The 18,896-nt window shown below is 50.6% G+C and overlaps 1 protein-coding gene across 1 annotated transcript in view; it reads right to left on the bottom strand.

Annotated features, from left to right (window-relative positions):
- The window catches only part of RAB7A (RAB7A, member RAS oncogene family), a 38,432-nt gene extending 25,845 nt beyond the window's left edge, over positions 1–12,587 (bottom strand). The window contains exon 1 of the mRNA XM_004581341.2: positions 12,385–12,587. The gene's annotated coding sequence lies outside the window, so the exon portion shown is untranslated. The remainder of the gene's footprint in view (positions 1–12,384) is intronic.
- Between the last annotated feature and the right edge of the window lie 6,309 nt (positions 12,588–18,896).

Genomic DNA, 18,896 nt, shown 5'->3' with positions numbered 1-18,896 from the left:
TTTAACTTTTTTTTTTTTTTTAATTTGAAAGGCAAAGACGCCAGGAGAGAGGGAAAGAGCGAGAGCACAAGGGCATTCATGTGTTGTCTCGCTCTCCGGTGTTCAGCTGACATGCCTGGGAGGCAGCAGACATGGCAAGAGCAGCTGAGTTCCTGCCACTCTTCCCAGCTGTGGTTCAGCCTGGCACAGCCTGGACTTTACAGACACTTGGGGAACGAACTGGCAGCTGGGAGCTTGTACGTATAAATGTTGTGTGCATGTGATTCCTAAGTTTTTTAAAATGTGGGGTCAACACCACAGCTTATCAAGTTAAGCTTCTGTCTGTGGTGCCAGCATCGCATGAGCACTGGTGTGTGTCCCAGCTGCTCCACTTCCCGTCCAGCTCCCTGCTTGTGGCCTGGCAAAGCAGTGCAGAATGGCCCAAGAGTTTGGGCCCTAGCATCCACATGGAGACCAGAAATAGTTCCTAGCTAAAGACCAGTCCAGCTTGGCATGGTCATTCTGAGAGTGAAACCAATGGTTGGAAGATCCTCTCCTTCAATCTGTAATAAAAATAAAATAAATCTTAACACTTAGCTTGAGCCTGTGAAGGCTAAACAAAGTAACAACTAAGCCCCATAAAAAGTATCTGCTTCAATATCAAGTTGGTTCCAGGAATGCAATTCCTGAAGGCAGGGAAAACTCGGAAGCAACTTTTACAAAGAAGCCACATTCTATGGAAACAATTCTGGTTAAGGAACTGCTGTTTTCAGGAGCAATGGTTTCTTGAATAGGATGCTCCCCTCCGCCCCCCATTCTCAAGCCCTCTAAATCCAGGTTCCAAAACCAAAGCTCTTCAAAGAACTCCAGAACGATGGCGTTTCCCTGCCCCCCCTTTGATTTTCCTTTTTGGTAAGAGAAACTGCAAAGCAGACAGCTAGTATAACCAGCAGTTACACAAGAACTATTTTCAACAGCTCAAAGCTACTGATATCAACCTAAATATCTAAGCACTGAAACAGTAAAGCAGAATGCCCATAACCTGCTAGAGGCTCCCAACAGGCTGGCTAGCTACAGAGGAAACCAAATTAACTGCTCTCTTCCTTCACGCCAGCCTCCAGCTCCTACTTTCTACTTGAAAGTCGACATTTACAGAAGGTAGGATTCCTTCATCCCCTGGTTCCCACTGTAGATGGCCACAGTGGCCAGGGCTGGTCTAGGTTGAAGCTAGGAGCTAGGAACTTCATCCAGGTCTCCTACATGGGTGGCAAGGGCACATGTAGTTGGGCTATCACCCACTTTTTTTTTTTTTAATTTTGATGATCTTTACATAGTTGATTAGGGCACAAAGGGTCAAGGGCTTCAGGAAAGTGGGTAAGACCACTGTTTCCGCATTTTTTTTCTGTATTTGTGCGGAGATAAAGAGGAAAAGCCCTACCCAGCCCCCCAACCATCCCAGGGTACTGGATGCGGGGCATGGTCCAAGGGTCCTGCTGAAGTGGTTTTCAGAGTTTAACAGTTCTAAATTACTGCCAATCTTGACATTCCAAGCACGATGAAATCTCTTAGAATCCACTGGCTGACACAGTTCACCTTAGAGTCTCCATTTACCCAGATATTCATGCCAACACTGGGTTGGGGTAGTTGATAGTTTTGTTCTGTCCTCTGTTGTAGTATCAGGTGTCCTCTGCAGCTTCCATTCGACTGCCATATCCTCCATGTGCACCTAGATAAGCTGTCCAGTGCTCCATCTGAGCCACTGAGGAGGCTCCAACTACTCCGTTTAACCTGTTTCTTTAAAAGGTTTATTTTTATTTGAAAGGCAGAGTTACAGAGAGAGTCCATCACTGGTGCACTCCCCAAACAGCCACAACAGCCAGAGCTTGACTGATTCGAACCTAGGAGCTTCTTCTGAGTTTCCCACACAGGTGCAGGGGCCCAAGGACTTTGCCCCTCCTATGCTGCCTTCCCAGGCCTTTAGCAGGCAGCAGGACTGAAGTGGAGCAGCTAGGAGAGAAAGCCTCCACTGACTGATTCAGACCCTGACTGCCTGCAATTAGGCTGCGAGCAGGCCAGGACCAAGCCACAAGTCAATCCCAGCCTCCCACACGGGGCAAGGGTCCACATACCTGAACATCTAGCAGGAAGCTAAACTTTGAATTTGACAAGACTCGAACCCAGACATTCCAATATAGGTTATGGGTGTCCCAGGCAGTGTTTTACACATTGCATCAAACACCAACCCCAAAGCTACTTTGATGAGTCTCCTCTGTCCTGTTCCTACAGTGGTTCCTGTCCCCCCAGGGCCCTTGTTTATATGCCTCGGCTGTCAGTGTGTTCCCTTACAGCACACAGCAAAAATCTGTCAAGTGAACACAGATCATACAGTTCATCACCCAACAGAATTGCAACGTTTTAAAAAAAAGTTTAATAAATATTTCTAGATCTGTTGCAGAACACTGGAACCATCACACCCTTGTGCACTGGAAGAGCAACGTCAAGTAACAGCATTCCAACCAAAGTGAGGCCTGAAGAGCACACAGAGGTCAGGATCACTCCGCCAGCAACAGGCCAACCTTCCCACCTGTCAGTGCTGGCACTCATATGGGTGCAGATTCCAGGCCAACCAGCTCCCTGCCTATGGCACAAGCTGGTGCACTGGCTTAACAAGCTAATCCTCCACCCCATGCCATTGGCATCTCATAGGGGCACCAGTTCGGGTCCTGGCAGCTCCACCTCTAATCCAGCTCCATGCTTATGGCCTGCGAAGGGCAGCGGAGAATGGCTCAAGTTGCTGGGCACCTGCACCCACAGGGAGACCTGAAGGAAGTCCCCTCCTCCTGGCTACAAGACAGCTCACTTCTGGTTGTTGTCATTTGGGAAGTGATTCAGAAAAAAAAAAAAGGCTCAGTGGCTAAAACCTCACCTTGCACATGCCAGGAGACCATACGGGCGCAAGTTTGTGTCCTAGGAAAGCAGTAGATGATGGCCCAAAGCCTTGGGACCACTACTGCAGCCACTTGGGGAGTGAACCAGCAGACAGGAAATCTTTTTTCTGGTTTCACCTCTCTGTAAATCAGCCTTTCCAATATAAATAAATAAATCTTTTAAAATAAATAAATCCTGGGATCGGCACAGTAGCCTACGGCTAAAAGTCCTCACCTTGCACGTGCCAGGATCCCATATGGGCACTGGTTCTAATCCCGGCTGCTCCACTTCCCATCAAGCTCCCTGACTGTGGCCTGAAAAAGCAGTTGAGAACGGCCCAAAGCCTTGGGACCCTGCACCTGTGTGGGAGACTTGGAAAGAGCTCCTGGCTCCTGGCTTTGGATTAGCTCAGTTCTGGCTGTTGTGGCTACGTGGGAAGTCAATCAGCGGACAGAAGCTCTGTTTCCCCTTCTCTCTGTAAATCTGCCTTTCCAATTAAATAAATACATGCTAATAATAAAATTTTGAAATTGGGCCCAGTGAAGTGGGCTAATGGCTAAAGTCCTTGCCTTGAATGTGCCAGGATCCTATATGGTGTCAGTTCTAATCCTGACAGCCCTGATTCCCATCCAGCTTCCTGATTTAGTCTGGGAAAGCAATAGAGGATGGCCCAAAGCCTTGGGACCCAGCACCTGTGTGGGAGACCTGGAAGAAGTTCCTGGCTCCTGGCTTTGGATCAGCACAGTACCAGCCATTGCAGTCACTTGGGGAGGGAATTATCAGATGGAAGATCTTCTTTGTACATCTGCCTTTGCAACAAAAATGAATAAATCTTTTTTTAAAAGATTTATTTATCTTATTACAAAGTCAGATATACAGAGAGGAGGAGAGACAGAGAGGAAGATCTTCCGTCCGATGATTCATTCCCCAAGTGAGCTGCAACGGCTGGTGCGCCAATCCGAAGCCGGGAACCTGGAACCTCTTCCAGGTCTCCCACATGGCTGCAGGGTCCCAATGCGTTGGGCTGTCCTCAACTGCTTTCCCAGGGAGCTGGATGGGAAGTGGAGCTGCCGGGACTAGAACCGGCACCCATATGAACAGAAGATCTTTCTCTCTGTCTCTCCTCCTCTCTGTATATCTGACTAATAAAAATAAAGAAACCTTTTTAAATAAAAACAAACCTATCAGAGACAGAGTTCCCATCTGCTGGTTCACTCTCCAAAATGCCCATGAAGGCTGGAAAGAGGCTGGGCCAAAGCTGGGAGCTCAACCCAGGCCTCCTGCATCAGTAATCTGTCTCCCCAAGTCCACAGTATAGGACGCTGGAATAAAAACATGAACTCAAGCATGGCACTAAGAAACACGTGTTTTTTAAAAAAAGATTTCTTTTTATTGGAAAGTCAGATACATATAGAGGAGCAGAGACAGCGGGGAAGATCTTTCCTCCACTGATTCACTCCCCAAGAGGCCGCAACTGCCGTAGCTGAGCCAGGAACCGAAGTGCTGAAGCCAGAAGCCGGGAACCTCTTCAGAGTCTCCCACATGGGTGCAGGGTCCCAAGGCTTTAGGCCGTCCTCAACTGCTTTCGCAGGCCACAGCAGAGAGCTGGAAGGGAAGTGGAGTCTCCAGGATTAGAACCGGCATCCATGTGGGATCCTGGTGTGTTCAAGGTGAGCACTTTAGCCACTAGGCTACGACGTCCAGCCCCGGCACATGTGTCTTAATCAATGTGTTCCTCAGCAGGCTCACCTCCCAGCCCTAGGCACTGAATAAGCAGTTACAAATGCAGACAGCAACACAGTCTTACAGCCAACAGTGAGTCAAACCAACCAGACACAGAACACATCCTCTCCCTCCAAGTGCAGTCAGGCACATCAGCCTAAGGCATTGTAGCTCAGCGCACTGACTATCTAGAGGAAGGAACACTGGGCCTTCTGAATTTGTAAGAATTCTACAAATCGTTCATTTTGGTGCCGTTGTCTGCATGTATGTTTACAAAAAACCAGAAATGACAAGTGACTTAAAAATAAGGACAACACTTACTTGGTGTTACCATGGACACCAAGTTCTTGATCCGTTGCCACTAAACATTTCAAATACAAAGCTAATCCTATGGGTAGAAGTTCCCTATCATGAACTGGCTAAAGTATTTCCAGGCCAAGCATCCCAGCATGGCCATGACCACCAACGTGCAATTGTCACAGCACTGTTAGTGGAGACTCAGTTTCATCAAAGGAATGTATTGAGGGGCCAGCACTGTCGTAGCAGGTTGAGCTGCCGCCTGCAATGCTTGCCTCAGCACTGGGAGCCAGTTCCAGTCCTGGCCACTCCACTGCCCATCCAGCTCCCTGCTGATGTACCTGGAAAGGCAGCATAAGACGGTCCCACCTGGGCAATTCACAGGGTGTTCTGGCATCATGGCTTTGGCCTGGCCCAGTCCCTGTCACTGAAGCAGTTTTAACAGTGAATTATCAGATGGAAAAATTCTAACTCAGTCTTTTATATAAATAAATCTTAAAAACTGTGAAAGGAAGAAAATGAGCAGTTATCTGTGTGGTAACCAAATTATTCTTTATATATATATATATATATTAAAGATTTACTTATTTTTACTACAAAGTCAGACATACAGAGAGGAAGATCTTCTGTCTGATGATTCACTCCCCAAGTGACCGCAACAGACGGTGCTGCGCCGATCCGAAGTCGGGAACCAGGAACTTCTTCCGGGTCTCCCACGGTGGGTGCAGGGTCCCAAAGCTTTGGGCCATCGTCTACTGCCTTCCCAGGCCACAAGCAGGGAGCTGGATGGGAAGTGGAGCTGCTGGGATTAGAACCGGCGCCCATATGGGATTCCGGGGGCGTTCAAGGTGAGGACTTTAACCTCTAGGCCACGCCGCTGGGCCCCCTTTATATATTTTTTTAAAGATTTATTTTTACTGGAAAGGCAGACCTATCTACAAAGAGAAGGGGAGAGAGAAAGATCACCCATCTGCTGGTTACTCCCCAAATGGCCACAACGGCTGGAGCTGAGCCAGTCCGGAGTGAAGAGCTTTTTCCAGGTCTCCCACACGGTGCAGGGTCCCAAAGCACTGGGCCGTCCTCTATTGCTTTCCCAGGCCACAAGGGGGGAGCTGGAACAGGAAGTGAAGCATCTGGGACATGAACCCATGTCCATTTGGGATGCTGGTGCTTTCAGGTGGAGGACTGACCAACTGATTCATGGCACTGGTCCCTATTCTTCCTTTATTTTTCTAGTTTTAAGGACTAACTAGTTTAATAAGCAGTAAGAGATTTGTTGTAAACTTTCACAAGAGACAAACACTGTGGCTTCAAAAAACGCACATACACATACACACCCACACCCACACCCACACCGGCCTGGAGGGCACTCTAGTGTAGGGAAAGGGCAAGAGGGTGCATTAGAAAAAAGTACTCTGAGTGGACCAAGACTTGTGTTGCAGCAGGGCCACTGGGCACCCAGTCTTGGCTATCTCAGGCATAAGGTCACTATGAGCTTCAAGTGAAGTTATACACAGATGTGAACACCAAACACAAGCAAGCATCTAAAGGAAAATGCTGGAAAGGTTGTGGTCTATGGAACATACAGTGCAAACCAGCAGATTTCAGGGTGGCTTTTCACCTGTGGGCTCCTCAGGAGGCCCACACACCTGTAAGCACAACTAAATACCATTTGTAGACACAGTTTTCACAAAGTACATACTGGGTTCTTTACAGACTAGCCCAGTCAATTCCAGGTTCCTGTCAATGTGCGCCCTGGTGGCAGCAGGGCATGTCTTCTGTATTTGGGTTCCTGCCCCCCAGGAGGAGACCTGAACAGAGCTTCTGGCCAAGGGCTGACCCAGCCTAGGCTGTTGCAGGTTTCCAACAACATGTGACATGTGAACCAGCTAATGGAAAGAAAATCTGCCTTTCAAGAAAAACTCAAATGGTAATCAATTTTTATTTACAAACACTGGAAATTAATAACATATCTATTTACTGCACTAACTCTGGAAGGATTCCTGGCTGAGATGGACCCCCCCCCCCCTTTTCCGGCAGCAAACCCTCTGGGAGCAGGACAGCAGGTCTGGGCCCCCAGGCGGCCATCACACGCCTCCTCAGATCTGCTCAGTCAAGCACCTGATCAGCACGTAATGACATCACCAAACCAGAGTGCCCCAGGCCACACTCACAGCCCAAAACTTAGACGCCTGTCACCCTAGCAAGCCAACCAGGCCAGCTGCCTAGCAGCCTCACAGGCTCTCTTCCTCCTGCAAGCAGGGATTTTGTAAGCAGCTTTTCTCAACCTTGTTTTTGAAATCACAACTGGGAAACCAAAACTGAAATCAGTGACCATGCTAAAAATGCTTGTTTTGATCTTATCACCATCATCACTTCTACTTTTGATTCATAAATCACAGTAACTCACTCTTAACTGAAAACAAAAAGCTTTGAAAACAAATGGAAGCCATTTTCTGTTTTTAATGCTGCATGGGTGAAGGCAAAAACAAAAACGGGAAGGGGTGAGAGCTGGCTGAAGAGATCAATGCTTTGCAAAACGCTCTGCAGCAAGCTCCCGGAGGCAGAGATCTAGCAGGTGGAGGTGACAGGTGAGCACCTGGTAAGGCAAAGCGACAGGGCCGCTCCACAGGAGACTGGAACTGGCAGAGAGGCAAAAGCTGAGGGTCAGGGAGGGGCCGTTCCTGCCTAGAGGCTCAGTTCCATCACAAGGTGACCTCTCTGCCAAGGAGAACCACCGTGCAGCCTCACTCAGAGCACTCCTCCTCACCTCTCCAGCACCCAGCCCAACACCAGCACAAACTCATCTCTCACAGGAGGACTACTGACTAAATTATATGACCAGATAATTCGGCATTGATGAAATGGTGAAAAAAATTGTATGTCAAATCTCAGAAATAAGGTGTAACCTGACTCACAAACCCAAAGAGCAAAAATGTTAGTGCAAATTATTAAAGTCAATCAACCAGGGCCCAGCGGCTGAAGTCCTCGCCTTGAATGCACTGGAATCCCATATGGGCGCTGGTTCTAATCCCGGCAGCTCCACTTCCCATCCAGCTCCCCCTTTGTGGCCTGGGAAAGCAGTCGAGGACGGCCCAAAGCCTTGGACCCGCACCTGTGTGGGAGACCTGGAAGAAGCTCCTGGCTTCGGATTGGCTCAGTTGCAGCCGTTGCAGTCACTTGGGGAGTGAATCAGATGGAAGATCTTCCTCTCTGTATATCTGACTTCCAATAAAAATAAATAAAATCTAAAAAAAAAAAAAAAAGCTAATCAACCAAAACACAGGTTCCACTAGGTAGTGGGCTGACGACAGATTGACAGCCGCTCTGTACAACACAGCACTGCTCTCTGTTGGTGGGGTCTGAAGCCGTAGTTGGCCCAGAAAGAACAAGGAACAAGAAAAAGAAACCGCCAAGAAGTTGCTAACAATAACTTAGAGGAGATACTAATAATCCTTTTAGGGGGCCTTCTGTCACATGCCACCCTTCTGTTTGGTAGCTCAAGTAGTCCCAGAACAAACAGAAAAGCAATTTCCCACACTCCTCTTACAGGTGTGGAAATCTGGGCAGCACAAGCCATTGATGTAAGATGCTACAAGGTTTTTTGGGGAGCTAAAGACAAACTCCACTATGTCAAATGTATCTTTGCTTTAAGTCACGGTAGTGCAATGCAAGGCGTCGACTTCCTTGTAGGTGAACAACAACATAAAATGCTGCAAGAGCAAGATGAGAAACAATGTTGAAGGTTACCCTCCCAGAGACACCGAACAACGTATTATCTGCTACACCTTTTCAAAAGCAAAAAAAAATTAAAAAAAAGAAAGCAAATCATACAAACACTACTGTTAAAATGAACAAGAGGGTCCTGTGTGGTAGCCTAGTGGCTGAAAGTCTTTGCTTTGCATATGCCAGGATCCCATGTAGGGGTCAGTTCTAATCCCGGCAGCCCCGCTTCCCATCCAGCTCCCTGCTTGTGGCCTGGGAAAGCAGCAGAGGACACAGTCCAAAGCCTTGGGATGCTGCTGTGGGAGACCTGGAAGAGGTTCCTGGCTCCTGGTGCTGGATTGGCTCAGCTCTGGCTGTTGCAGCCACTCAGGGAGTGAATCAATGAATGGAAGTTCTTCCTCTCTGTCTCTCCTCCTGTGTATCTGACTTTCCGACAAATATAAATATTTTAAACTAAAATAAAACGAACAGGAGAGTGTCTGGTTCAAGAACTGTCTCGAACTCTGCTTCTCGGCCAGCTTTCTGCTAACGCACCCCGGAGGGAGCTGACTGTGTCCCCAGCTCTCACGCGGGGGGCACAGATGGATTTCCTGGCTCCTAGCTTCAGTCCGGCCCAGACCTGGCTGAATAGGTAGGGACCCAGTGGATGAAAAACAGATCTTTTTCTCTGCCACTATTTTAAAAAGGAGCTGGATGGGAAGTGGAGCAGCCAGGACACAAACTGGTACCCATATGGTTGCCAGCACTGCAGGTGGAAGCTTTGCCCATTGTGCCACAGCACTTCCTCCAAATATCTCCCCCCCCTTTTTTTTTAAGATTTACTTATTTTTATTGGAAAGTCAGATAAACAGAGAGGAGGAGAGACAGAGAGGAAGATCTTCCGTCCGAAGATTCACTCCCCAAGTGAGCCGCAACGGCCGGTGCTGCTGTGCCGATCCGAAGCCGGGAACCTGGAACCTCTTCTGGGTCTACCACGCGGGTGCAGGGTCCCAATGCATTGGGCCATCCTCGACTGCTTTCCCAGGCCACAAGCAGGGAGCTGGATGGGAAGTGGAGCTGCCGGGATTAGAACCGGCACCCACATGGGAACCCGGCGCATTCAAGGCAAGGACTTTAGCTGCTAAGCCACGCTGCTGGGCCCTCTCTGCCACTATTTTAATATTAAAAATTAAAACAAAACAACAAATGCCCAGCACCACAGTGGCTAAATGGATGCAGGCTCATATTCTGGCAGCTCCGCTTCCCATCCAGCTCCCTGACTGTGGCCTGGAAAAGCAGTCGAGGACGGCCCAAAGCCTTGGGACCCTGCATCCGCGTGGGAGACCCAGAGGAAACTCCTGGCTCCTGGCCTTAGACTGACTCAGCTCCGGCCACTGCGGTTACTTGGGAAGTGAATTAGTGGATGGAAGATCTTTCTCTATTTATCTCCTTTTATATATACCTGCCTTTCCAATTAAAGAAATATCTATTTAAAAAATTCAAAGCATCATTTGAAAGGAAGAGTGACAGAGAGGGAGAGACACAAACCTTCCATTGGCTGGTATTCTCTCCCAAATGACTGCAATGGACAGGGCTGAATCATGCCAGTCTGAAGCCTGGAAAGCCACCTAAGGCCCCACTCGGGCAGTAGGGGCCCAAGCACCTGGGCCGTCTTCCACTGTTTTTCCAGGTGCAGGTGAGTTAGAGGATGGGAAGCGGAGCAACCACGAGTCAGAATACTACCCACAAAACCCTGAAGTCACAGTCAGTGGCTTAACTCGCTCTGCCACAAGGCTAGGCCCACTACTCTGCCTCCAAAATAAACAAATCTCTTTTGAAAAAACAAATGTCTTAAAAGCTAACTACACACTAGCCTGTTTGGATTACAACTCTTGCAGACACGAGAATTCTACCCCACGCGCCGCAGGCTCCATGCGAAGTCATGCCGCCACAGAATTCCTGGCCCTGAGCACTTGTCATTTTGAAATTTCTGGAGCACCAGACCCCACCAACGTCCATAACACCCTGATACAGGCAGATGCTCAAACAGCTGATAAATGAGTGAAAAAACTCAACATCAGATAAGGTGGCAGCAATTACTAATTGCATAAACACATCAGGCTTGGACGGAGGACAAATTGTAACCCTTGGAGGCTGTGAGCAAGGAGCCGCAGCTTGTACTGTGTCTTCAGGAGAGGCAATGGTAAGGCACTTTCCAGTTCTCAGACTCCAATCTGAACAAACCCTTCCCACGCCGATGCCGGAGAGGGAAACACACAGACAGACCTCACTAATCCATGGATGAGAAGTCACGTGTCTAATCAGCTGCTTAAGTCACAAGGAACAGACCAGAACTCCTGGCATCCAAAGATGCCACTCCAACAGACACGAACCGGCTAGATGGGCACCACCAACTAAGCTCCTGGGAAAGGCTCGGGCCGGTTCAACACCTGAATCAACACACCAGACTCGGGTAACAAGATGGTCCAACCTCTTGCCAGGATTCCAGCGCTCTTAATTCCATGACACTACAGTGTAGGTGCCAGCGGATGCCGCTTAGTACCCAAGCCTAGCAGACAGGCATTCGAACGGCCCAAAAGAGTGGAGGGAGCCAGCACAGAGCAGCTGCCAAAAATCACTGCAAACTCCAGGGCACGTGGCACTAGAACCCAACTGAGGGGACAGTCTTAAAGGGCCTGAATGCTTGGGCTGAGTCTGCCCCCATAAACTGCAAGCTGTATGACCTTCAACAAATGATTTAACCTCCCTGTCCTCAAGGTCCTTGGGCATCCCCTCTGAGCGCCACACTGCCCGTCCTGGCCGCTCGGCTCCCCATTCAGCTCCCTGCTAATGAGCCTGGGAAAGCAGCGAGAAGATACTCACACGTGGGAGAATAGGAGGGCATTCCTGGCTCCTGGCTTCAGCCCTAGCCACTGCAGCCAGTTTGGGAGTGAACCAGCAGATGGAGACTACGGCGCCCGCTCTTTCTCCCTATCACTCCTCCCTTAGAATAAATTATATGTTAAAAAAAAAAAAAGACCACTGTTTAAAGGTTCTGCCACGCAGCTAATGCACGCCTTAAATGCACGCTACTAATCCTCCACACTCCCACGTTTACCGACCACTGGGAGGTACTAAGCCTAAATTAAACAGTGAGTAGCCTCGAACACGGCCGCAATTCCGGAGTCCCACAGCCAGCCACCGTCGTCGTCCGCAAGTTTTAAAACTTTGGGCACTGAGTGTAGCATGCCAATGGCATGCCGCGGGGCCGAGGCGGCTCGCAGGTGCACGGACGTCTCGGGCGAGCCCCGCGCACGTGAGCTGACTCAGTCTGACTCAGTGGCCGCGCGGAGCCTCTCCAGCAGGGTCAGCTGTCCGACGCGGACAGGCTCGGCGCTGGGCGCCCGGCGGCCCCGGCAGCGGGTGGGGCCAGCGCGGAGGGCCGGCCGCGGCACGGGGCCAGCGGCGTCAGCAAGCCTCCCGGCCTCGGCTCTCGGCGCCGCCGAGGACACGCGCGGACAGTGGGCGCCCAGCGCTCCGGGGGCCGCCGCTCCGCCAGAGGTCACGGCCGGCGACCTCCGACCTGTCCGCAGCCGGGCGCGGCGCAGCCCAGCTCCGGGGCCCCTGGTGACACCGGCCCGGCCCGAGAGGCCCCGCCGCGCCCGGCCCGGGACGGGGAGGACGCGGGGCCCGGGAGGACGCGGGGCTGCGGAGGGGGATGGGGCCAGCGGCCGGGCCGGGCCCAACGCTTACCACGGCCGCTGCGCTGGGGACTCCGGGTGGGGCGCGTCGCCAAGGCTCCAGACGACGAGGAGACGAAGCGGAGGACGAGGACACGACAGGCCGGGCTGCGGGGGCCCCGACTCCCTGGCGCTCTCCAAGCTTCCAAAGCCGCCGCCGCCGCCGCCTCGGGCTTTATGGCCAAGATTCCGGCCCCGCTCCCACTTCCGCCACCGCCGCCGCCCCGAGCGGAAGAACCTGTCACGAGACGCTCGACGTCACGGGTGCGGGGGAGGAGCTCCGCCTCAACCTTGCGTCACGTTCCGGCCGCCCTAGGCTGAGCCTGGATTACGTGGTGGAAGCATGTCTGCTCCCGGATGGTTGTCGCCATGTTTGAGATCCGTACAGGAGCAGGAGGACGCCAGGTTGGCTCCACCAACGAATTTCTCAGCTCTCCCCCAGTAACCCCACAATGAAGAATGCCACAGGAAAGAGAACGGGAGCAAACCAGCTCTTACAGTAGCATCTTTCTCCAGAAGGCACCGAATAACCACGTGATCCCGTGCACCCTGACTGCAGCAAGATAAACAAAGCCAGGGCTAGCAGAAATCTGAAGAGCCGACGACATGTGCTGTCTGACAGAGTGAGGTACAGCCAGCAGCCACATGCACTAAGCACCCACTAAGTATGCATACCACAGTTTGCATTTTTAAACATTCTAATTTGAGCCATAGAGACAAAGGAATCCCATCTGCTGCTTGGCTGTGCACGCGCCTGTGAAGGGCCAGGGCTGAGAGCCGGGACTGCAGTCCTCAGCGACACGGTCCACAGCTCCCGTGGGGCAACAGGAACCCACTACTTAACACTTGCTCGCTGCCTCCGAGGACCCAGAGGCTTCGTCTGGGTATCACATGTGGGTGCAGACGCCCAGTCTCGGGCATCCTGAGCTGCACTATGACATGAGATGTGGGCCTCTCAGGCAGCTGCATCACCTGCAGTGTCACAATGTCCATGCCTGATTAACTTTTTTTAAATTAGAAGTGTCTGGGGGACAGATGAGGACTATGTAGAAAAGGAATTTCGGACCTGGTGCAATGGCTCAGTTGCCTGATCCTCCCCTTGAAACAGCACCAGGATCCCATATGGGCACTGGATCATGTCCCGGCTGTTTGACTTCCCATCCAGCTCCCTGCTTGTGGCCTGGGAAAGCATTAGGGATGGTCCAAAGTCTTGGCACCCTGCATTCATGTCGGAGACATGAGCTTCTGGCTCCTGGCTTTGGATTGGCTTAGCTCTGCTCTGGCATTGCAGCCACTTGTGGAGTAAACCAGTGTTTGGAAAATATTTCCCTGTCTCCTTCTCTCTGTAAATCTGATCTGCCTTTTCAATAAAAATAAATTTTGAAAAAAAAGAGAGGGCCTGGCGCAGTAGCATAGTGGTTAAAGTCCTCGCCTTGAACACACCAGGATCCCATATGGATGCTGGTTCTAATCCCAGCAGCTCCACTTCCCCTCCAGCTCCCTGCTTGTGGCCTGGGAAAGCAGTCAAGGATGGCCCAAAGCCTTGGGACCCTGCATCCCTGTGGGAGACCTGGAGGAAGTTCCTGGCTCCTGGCTTTGGATTGGCTCAGCTCCAACTATTGTGGTCACTTGGGGAGTGAACCACCGGACAGAAGATCTTCCTCTCTGTCTCTCCTCCTCTCTGTATATTTGACTTTCAAAAAAAAAAAAAAAAAAAAGAAGAAGAAGAAAAGAAAAAGAATTTGATGTCAGCGTGTATGGTCTTCCCACTGCAAATGACAGTAACACAGCTAAGTGCTACAGGGCCCGAAGCACGCAGACATTACTGCACTGCTTTGTCTGGCAGAAGACATAATCCGAGAAGGCTAAAGGCCATTTGAACTTACTCTTACAAATGACACAGTAAGCAACCTTGCCAGAGCTCCTAGTGGTGTGAAGCAGATCCCAAACACCAGTCCCACCTGAGCATGTCAAGATGCACTCAGAAATCCTGTCTGCATCCCCAACAACAACCTACTCTTTCCACTGTTCCAAATAGCTTTGGAATGATTCTTTAAAAAAAATTTTTTTTCTCCAGGCCCGGCATGGTAGCCTAGTTAATTCCTCACCTTGCATGCACCGGGATCCCATATAGGCGCTGCTTCATGTCCAGCAGCCCCTCTTCCCATCCAGCTCCCTGCTTGTGGCCTGGGAAAGCAGTCGAGGACGGCCCAAGGCCTTGGGACCCTGCACCCACATGGGAGACCTGGAAGAAGCTCCAAGCTCCTGGCCCCAAGCTCCTGGCTCCTGGCTTTGGATAAGCTCAGCTCTGGCCACTGCTTTTTCTCCTCTCTGTAAATCTACTTTTCCAATAAAAATGAAGTTTAAAAAGTTATTTTATTTGAAAGTCAGAGTTTGAGAGAGGGAGAGACAGAGGCAGAGATCTTCCATCTGCCAGTTCACTTCTCAAATGGCCGCAATGCCACATCAGCAAAAGTTAGGCTGGTACGAACCTGGGAGCCAGGATCCTCTTCCAGGTCTCCCATATGGGTGCAGAGGCTCAAAGCCTTAAGCCATCCTCTGCTCTTTCCAGGAAGCTGCATCAGAAATGGGGCAGCCAAATCTTCCTTGGCACAAGTGTGAACTGGGGCTGGGTACAACTACCCAGGCTAGACGCCAGCACTGTCTGGTGCTCTGGAGACCTGGGTAGATATAGGAAGGACTAGGCTAGGTCTCTGCCCCTACTGAGCCATGTGTGAGCAGTGTCTGTGTATGGACGAGCCTTGGCTGGGCTGAAACATCCATTAGTAAGAACCAGAGTGTATCGAAGGCCAGCAAGGAAAGGCCACTGTTCCTACCAGGACAGGAAGTGGACTAAGTAGGGCTGGCCCCTGGACCCACCAGTATGCGCAAGATCTGGCGTAGGGAGCAGTTCTGATGGAGGAGCTTGGGAAGTTCCTCTGTCGGAACACAGTCCCTGCAGGTGAGCGCAAGAACCACGATAGAGAGCAACACAGACCAGCCAGAGAAAGGTACCCACCGGCGTACATTTGGCATAGGTCGGAAGCAGACCAGGCTGAACCAGTTCACATCATCTGCTGGCAAATCTGAGCACGAGAATACAGCGTGGGTCGGGTCAGGTTCAGTCGCGACACAAACTAGTGCACATGTTGGAATGCCAAGGTGAGGTGAGCCGTACCAGATGTGGCTGCAGCACCCAAACAGCACACGTGAGAACCAGGGAGGGAGGGGGAAAAGCCAGCAGGGGGAATGTGGGCTCCCCTGCTGGACAACCACTCCCACTGGAGAGCATGAGTTGGGATGGGGGCAGACCAGACCAGGCAGGGCTATAACACCTGTGGGCCTCAAGTGAGCTAGATCAGAGAAAAGTCAGGTTGGGCTGACTGTTTTGACTGGTGCAAGCTAAAATTAGACTGGGTGAAGATTAGTTGGGCTTTGCTGCAGTATCAGCTGACACAGGCTGGCACTGGGGGCTAAATCTGTCAAGTTAAACTCCAGAACCACCTGGAGAGGGCAAAATCCAGGAGTGGGAGTGGCCTAGTAGGGAAATAGTGGACACCTCCCTCTTGGGTTGCCACTCCCACTGGAGAGCATGAAAACCAGGACAGGGCAGAGGTGGCTAGACAGAAAGGCACTGCTAGTATGTGTGTAGGCTGGATGGTAGGGTTGGTTGGGTTGAACTAGGCTTCAATGCCCATTGACATGTTCGAGAGCTAAATGGGATATAGGACAGAATGAACAAGTCTGCGGTACATGTGGCAAGCATGGGAACTGGGGTGGGGACAGACCTGATGGGGGTTATGGGGAGCTGCCCCAACTAGGCTGCAGCTTCCACTGGTGTGCGTGAGGGCCGAGTATGAAATGAGCAGGATCGGGCAGGATGGGGCTGGACTGCAACACCCACTGGTTCGCGTGGAAGACAGGGCTGGAAACAGAACTGACCCAGCAATTGCAATGACCAGCATGTGCATAAGCTGAATGAGGCAACAGACGGAGCCGGACCCTGTACTGACAAGTACACACAAGAATCAGGTCTGGGATCACCTCAGACGAAGTTTCTTTGGAGATCCCTCCATCTGAACTGCTGATCTCAGAACCCCAACGATGAAGGACTGTCAGCCAGTGGATTCTGAATAGATTTTATCATGCTTGGAATGGCAAGATGGGCAGCGACTCAGAACAGTTGAACTATCAAAACTGCTTGAGCAGGACCCTCAGAGCATGCCCCACATCTGGGACCTGGGATGGGTGGGTGGGAGGCTGGTGGGGCTTCTCCCTTTGTTTCTCCCCTGACCCCAGATACAGGGGGGGAAATGATGATATTAGTGTGGAAACAATGGTATTACCCACTTTACTTTAGTCCTGACCCTTTGTACCCTAATCAACTATGTAAGATTATAAAAATTAAAAAATATATATTTTTGGGCCCGGTGGCGTGGCCTAGCGGCTAAAGTCCTCGCCTTGAAGGCCCCGGGATCCCATATGGGCGCTGGTTCTAATCCCGGCCGCTCCACTTCCCATCCAGCTCCCTGCTTGTGGCCTGGGAAAGCAGTTGAGGACGGCCCAATGCATTGGGACCCTGCACCTGCGTGGGAGACCCCCGGATCCCATATGGGCGCTGGTTCTAATCCCGGCAGCTCCACTTCCCATCCAGCTCCCTGCTTGTGGCCTGGGAAAGCAGTTGAGGACGGCCCAATGCATTGGGACCCTGCACCTGCGTGGGAGACCCGGAAGAGGTTCCAGGTTCCCGACTTCGGATCGGCGCGCATCAGCCCGTTGCGGCTCACTTGGTGAGTGAATCATCGGATGGAAGATCTTCCTCTCTGTCTCTCCTCCTCTGTGTATATCTGGCTGTAATAAAATGAATAAATCTTTTTTAAAAAAAAAAAAAGAACCTTAAAAAACTACTGCTGCTGTCACTGCTAATTCCCTAAGGAAGCTTCAAATGTTACTACTGATATAATTCAACATTCATAGATGACTGTCAGCATTTTATATATATTTGAGTTCTTCTCTCTTAAAAGTTATTAGGGAATGCAGTGTGGTGGACATCCAGGTATGAAGTCTTCTAAAGATGATAAACCAGAGACTAATTTAAATCTTAAATAATATCATCATCCTTTACTATTTTCACAACTTGGCAAGAGGTAAAATCTAGGGGCTGCCACCATGGCTCTACAAGCTAATCCTCTACCTACAAGCACCAAGACCCCAAATGGGCACGAGTTTGTGTACTGGCTGCTCCACTTCCTATCCAGCGCTCTGCTTGTGGCCTGGGAAAGCAGTCAAGGATGGCCAAAGCCTTGGGACCCTGCACCCACATGGGGGACCTGGCTCCTGGCTTCAGATCGGCTCCATTCCAGCTGCTGCGACCACTTGGGGAGTGGAGCAGCAGATGGAAGATCTTTCTCTCTGTGTCTTCTCTCTATAATTCTAATTTCCCAATAAAAAATTAGATAAAATTTTTAAACATTTTTACTGGAAAGGCAGCTTTACAGAGAGAAGGACAGACAGAAAGGTCTTTCATCTGCTGATTCACGTGTCAAGTGGCTGTAACAGCTAGACTGAACTGATCCAAAGCCAAGAGCCAGGATCTCCCATGCGGGTGCAGGGTCCCAAGGCTTTGGGCCATCCTCTACTGCTTTCCCACGCCACAGTCAGGGGGCTGGATGGGAAGTGAAGGAACCAGGATACAAACTGGCAGTCATATGGGATCCCAGCACATGCAAAGCAAGGACTTTAGCCACTAGGCTACCAGGCTGGACCAAAAATAAATAAATATTAAAAACAAATAATAAAGAGGTGAAATCTGAACCTGCCGTAGTTTTGATCACTGCCAGCCTGGATGACCCTGCGCAGATCTGAATTCTCAGACCATCCCCAGCTCGGTACTGCCACCTTTCTCAGAGGAGGGTTCTGTGCTTGTGGGCAGTCTGACAGCTACTGGGAAACCAAGAACTGCAACAGCTCTCAGGTTCCCACTCCTCAGCCTTGGCTAAGGGCTGAGGTACCAGATTTCTGTACTTTTTAAAAAATATTTATTTATTTTTATTGCAAAGTCAGATATTCAGAGAGGAGGAGAGACAGAGAGGAAGATCTTCCATCTGATGATTCACTCCCCAAGTGACTGCAATGGCCTATGCTACACCAATTCAAAGCCAGTAGCCAGGAACTTCTTCCAGATCTCCCACGCAGGTGGAGGGTTCCAAGGCTTTGGGCCGTCCTCGGCTACTTTCCCAGGCCACAAGCAGGGAGCTGGATGGGAAGTGGAGCAGCCAGGATTAGAGCCAGCACTCATATGGGATTCCAGCACGTTCAAGGCAAGGACTTTAGCTATTAGGCCACTGTGCCAGGCCCAGATTTCTGTACTTTTTAAGTCACCAAATTTGTGGCAATTTGTTGTAGCAGTCCTAAGAAATAAATTCAGCTCTCCTCTCGTATTTTTCATCCACAGCCTTCACATTATATCTAGAACATAGTATCTCTGCCAGTAGAGTTTGGTCTCCAGTATTTTTCACCAGGATT

Source organism: Ochotona princeps, chromosome 21, assembly GCF_030435755.1.
Source record: "Ochotona princeps isolate mOchPri1 chromosome 21, mOchPri1.hap1, whole genome shotgun sequence".
Taxonomy (NCBI): domain Eukaryota; kingdom Metazoa; phylum Chordata; class Mammalia; order Lagomorpha; family Ochotonidae; genus Ochotona; species Ochotona princeps.
This window is presented reverse-complemented; position numbering and strand designations above follow the sequence as displayed.